The following is a 6000-nucleotide window of genomic DNA, read 5'->3' on the forward strand; positions in this document are numbered from 1 at the left end:
TTCCAATGCTCTTAGGTAGGTATTTAGTCGCTGTCATTTTTATTCTTTCATGTTCTTTAATTCTCATGGTGAATTCTATATCTCTTAAATTTTTTAAACCTATTAGAAAATGTTAAGTTCATACCAAGGTATTCGCTACAAAGTCATGTAATAAACAGCCGACCGCATGCGCCCTACGTGCTTCCAGATCACACTCGGAAGGTTTCATTTTAACGATTCCGTGGTATATATTTCTCAGTTAAAGTTTCGTGGATTCATTTGAAATGAAACTTTACAACGCCGATCAAGTTACATGTTAAGGAAATGTTTTTTAAGTACTGATAAATTACGGCAAAAGACTTGTATGAAGTATTGTTAACTTACCGTATATAAAGGGCATGGGTTTTTTAAAAGGTGATTGATGGATTGTTATAGATGATTGTCGAGGTTAAAATATTGTCAAAGAGGATTGTCGTGGTTAAAATATTATAATAGAGGATTGTCGCGGTTAAAATATTGCCACAGAGGATTGTCGTGGTTAAAATATTGACAAAGAGGATTGTCGTGGTTAAAATATTGTCACAGAGGATTGTTATGGTTAAAATATTGACAAAGACGATTGTCGTTGTTAAAATATTATCACAGAGGATTGTCGTGGTTAAAAAATGTTCACATATAGGATTGTCGTGGTTAAAATATTTTCACATAGGATTGTCGTGGTTAAAATATTATCACAGAGGATTGTCGTGGTTAAAAAATGTTCACATAGGATTGTCGTGGTTAAAAAATTATCGCAGAGGATTGTCGTGGTTAAAATATTGTCACAGAGGATTGTCGTGGTTAAAATATTTTCACATAGGATTGTCGTGGTTAAAAAATTATCGCAGAGGATTGTCGTGGTTAAAATATTTTCACATAGGATTGTCGCGGTTAAAATATTTTCACATAGGATTGTCGTGGTTAAAAAATTATCGCAGAGGATTGTCGTGGTTAAAATATTGTCACATAGGATTGTCGTGGTTAAAATATTGCCACAGAGGATTGTTGTGGTATAAGGTTTGTCACATAGGATTGTCGTGGTTAAAATATTTTCACAGAGGATTGTCGTGATCAAAAGATTATCACAACTCATTCGAGGGGATTTGAGTCATTAGCTATTACAGATTTAGAAGCAGTTATTACACACGGTGATATTAAAGACATTCACTGTAAATAATAATGGTACTAAGTCTTTATGATATTAACATTAACTAAAATAACATGGACGGAATCAACTGTTAATAATTTTGATCAATGGTATCATAGTTAGCATTATCCACATTCTCTGAAAATATCATTATATCTTACCTTCTGTAAATAATACTAACCACATTCACTGTAAAAATAGTTACCACAGTCAGAGTAAATAAGATTTACCACACTCAATGTAAATCCCTATTCACTGTAAATATCATTATATCTTACCTACCGTAAAAAATACTAACTACATTCACTGTAAAAATAGTAACCACAGTCAGAGTAAATAATATTCACCACACTCACTGTAAATAACATGTTTCCCCACTCACTGTAAATAATACTGACCACAATCCGTAAAAATAATATTTACCACACTCGATGTTAATATTAGTATAACAAGCTTACTGTAAATAACACCGACCGCATTCACTGTAAACAATATTTACCACACTCATTGTTATTACTATTTATCACACTTACTGTAAATAGTATTTACCACACTTAGTGTGAATAATATTTACCACCAATACTGTAAATGATACTTACTACATTTATATATATGTCTATTGTTCTAACGAACTTTTTCAGCTTAAGAAAAAAAGGTAAACAAAGGACAAAATATTGCCGTTGTATGTATCTTCAACATTAAATTATTTTTTCGAATGAAACATTAGCCCAATATTTGTCAAGGAAACGATATTGCCTTTCTAATTGTAGCTAAAATATAAAACATGCCGTTTAAGACGTTTAAAAAACACGCGCTGGCGTTTTATTTGACCTCGGAATATGCTAGAGTGAACAGCTGTAATCTAATCACAAGTACACAACTCTTAACATCAGGACAAGTAAAACTATAGTGCTTGGCACGAGTAACGAACTGAAAGATCTCAACATAACAAAACAATCCTAGATCTCAACAGAACTAAACAGTCCTATATCTCGACATAACTAAACAGTCCTATATCTCAACAGAACTAAACAGTCCAAGACCTTGACAAAAATACACAGTCCTAGATCTCAACAGAACTAAACAGTCCTATATCTCAACAGAACTAAACAGTCCTAGACCTCGACAGAACTAAACAGTCTTAGATCTCGACATAACTAAACCGTTCTAGATATCAACAGAACTAAACAGTCTTAGATCTCGACATAACTAAACAGTCCTAGACCTCGACACAACTAAACAGTCCTAGATATCAACAGAACTAAACAGCCCTAGACCTCGACATAAGTAAAAAGTGCCCTAGATCCCAACATAACAAAACAGTCCTAGATCTCAGCATACTTAACAGTCCTACATCTCAACATAACTATCCAGTCCTAGGTCTCAACATAACTAATCAGTCCTATATCTCAACAGAACTAAACAGTCCTAGACCTCGACACAACTAAACAGTCCTAGATATCAACAGAACTAAACAGCCCTAGACCTCGACATAAGTAAAAAGTGCCCTAGATCCCAACATAACAAAACAGTCCTGGATCTCGATATAAATAAAAAGTGTCCTAGATCCCAACATAACAAAATAGTCCTAGATCTCAGCATACTTAACAGTCCTACATCTCAACATAACTATCCAGTCCTAGATCTCAACAGAACTAAACAGTCCTGGATCTCGACATTACTAAACAGTCCTAGACCTCGACACAACTAAACAGTCCTAGATATCAACAGAACTAAACAGCCCTAGATCTCAACATAAGTAAAAAGGGCCCTAGATCCCAACATAACAAAACAGTCCTAGATCTCAGCATACTTAACAGTCCTACATCTCAACATAACTATCCAGTCCTAGATCTCAACAGAACTAAACAGTCCTGGATCTCGACATTACTAAACAGTCCTAGACCTCGACACAACTAAACAGTCCTAGATATCAACAGAACTAAACAGCCCTAGATCTCAACATAAGTAAAAAGTGCCCTAGATCCCAACATAACAAAACAGTCCTGGATCTCGACATAAATAAAAAGCGTCCTAGATCCCAACATAACAAAACAGTCCTAGATCTCAGCATACTTAACAGTCCTACATCTCAACATAACTATCCAGTCCTAGATCTCAACATACCTAAACAGTCCTATATCTCAACAGAACTAAACAGTCCAAGACCTTGACATAAATACACAGTCCTAGATCTCAACAGAACTAAACAGTCCTGGATCTCGGCATAAATAAACAGTCTTAGATCTCGACATAACTAAACAGTCCTAGACCTCGACACAACTAAACAGTCCTAGATATCAACAGAACTAAACAGCCCTAGATCTCGACATAAGTAAAAAGTGCCCTAGATCCCAACATAACAAAACAGTCCTGGATCTCGACATAAATAAAAAGCGTCCTAGATCCCAACATAACAAAACAGTCCTAGATCTCAGCATACTTAACAGTCCTACATCTCAACATAACTATCCAGTCCTAGGTCTCAACATAACTAATCAGTCCTATATCTCAACAGAACTAAACAGTCATATATCTCAACAGAACTAAACAGTCCTAGACCTCGACAGAACTAACCAGTCTTAGATCTCGACATAACAAAACAGTCCTATATCTCAACAGAACTAAACAGTCCAAGACCTTGACATAAATAAACAGTCCTAGATCTCAACAGAACTAAACAGTCCTGGATCTCGGCATAAATAAACAGTCTTAGATCTCGACATAACTTAACAGTCCTATATCTCAACAGAACTAAACAGTCCTGGATCTCGACATAAATAAACAGTCTTAGATCTCGACATAACTTAACAGTCCTATATCTCAACAGAACTAAACAGTCCTAGACCTCGACAGAACTAACCAGTCTTAGATCTCGACATAACAAAACAGTCCTATATCTCAACAGAACTAAACAGTCATATATCTCAACAGAACTAAACAGTCCTAGACCTCGACAGAACTAACCAGTCTTAGATCTCGACATAACAAAACAGTCCTATATCTCAACAGAACTAAACAGTCCTGGATCTCGGCATAAATAAACAGTCTTAGATCTCGACATAACTAAACAGTCCTAGACCTCGACACAACTAAACAGTCCTAGATATCAACAGAACTAAACAGCCCTAGATCTCAACATAAGTAAAAAGTGCCCTAGATCCCAACATAACAAAACAATCCTGGATCTCGACATAAATAAAAAGTGTCCTAGATCCCAACATAACAAAACAGTCCTAGATCTCAACATACTTAACAGTCCTACATCTCAACATAACTATCCAGTCCTAGATCTCAACATAACTAAACAGTCCTATATCTCAACAGAACTAAACAGTCCTATATCTCAACAGAACTAAACAGTCCTGGATCTCGACATTACTAAACAGTCCTAGACCTCGACACAACTAAACAGTCCTACATCTCAACAGAACTAAACAGTCCTACATCTCGACATAACTAAACAGTCCTAGATCTCGACATAACTAAACAGTCCTAGATCTCGACATAGCTAAATAGTCCTAGATCTCGACATAAGTGAAAAGGGCCCTAGATCTCGACATAAGTAAAAGGGGCCCTAGATATCGACACAAGGGAATAGCTATAAGTACTATATCTCGACTTTACTGAAGTCTAACAAATATCCAGGATAGAACACGTGATACCTACGTTATATACACGTCAATTACGGAATGCTGTATTCAAACTGTTAAAATGTAAATACAGCCTAGAAAATCGGAATACATATAACCACTAAAAGAAAAAAAGAAAAAAAAAAAAGTTTTTAAAAAATGTTATGAAAGCAGAAAATCTTGGATGGAAACCTTTTAATTGTACAGGTAAATGAGGTACATTACATTTAACAGCTGTATGGATGTTCAGGTGGTATCGTTATAGTACGACTTCCACAGCGAGCCAGAACTGATGTGTTGGTAATAATATACTTATGTGCGGGTAAGATATAGGATATTGCAAATTTATGATTTATTCCAATGCTTCTTTTACGAGGGAAATTGAATATTTATTTTTGACTTCTTGTACGTAATTCCCTTTGGAATCGTGTCTATAAAATTCCACAATTCCGTTTATTTATGTTTGTATGCGACAGCCAGATACATTGTTTCAACATATTGTATACACTCTATATGACAAATAATTTGCTTTGTCTGCAAATCGGAACATATGGGGTTTAGTCAGGTAATCTGGTTGGTGTGCTAAATGGAACCTTGTTAGTCTAAATATGGTTGTGTGAACATAACATGAAACCTCACTAGTTATACATGTAGGGACACTTTGGATTGCCAACCAAAAATAGCCTCATAATTATCACCTTGTTAGTCCAAACAACTTGGACTGATTATACTATCACCTTTTTAGTCCAAATAATTAGGACTGTCTATATATTATCACCTTGTTAGTCCGGACGATTTGGACTGATTATATAGTATCACCTTGTTCGTCCAGAAAATTAGGACTGTCCAAATAGTATCACCTTGTTAGTCCAAACAATTTTGACTGTCTATATAGTTTCAACTACTTAGTCCGGACGATTTGGACAGTCTTTATAGTATCACCATGTTAGTCCGGACAATTAAGACTGTCTCTATATTATCACCTTGTTAGTCCGGACAATATTAGGACTGTCTACATAGTTTTAACTTCTTTGTTTGGTCGATTATGACTGTCTATATAGTATAACCTTGTTAGTCCGGACAAGTATAACTGTCAATAAACTATCACCTTGTTAGTCCGGACAAGTAGGGCGATCTATATATTATCACCTTATTAGTCCGAACAAGTAGGGCGGTCTATATATTATCACCTTATAAGTCCGG

The sequence above is a fragment of the Mizuhopecten yessoensis genome, unplaced genomic scaffold (assembly GCF_002113885.1).
Source record: "Mizuhopecten yessoensis strain PY_sf001 unplaced genomic scaffold, ASM211388v2 scaffold7441, whole genome shotgun sequence".
NCBI lineage: Eukaryota > Metazoa > Mollusca > Bivalvia > Pectinida > Pectinidae > Mizuhopecten > Mizuhopecten yessoensis.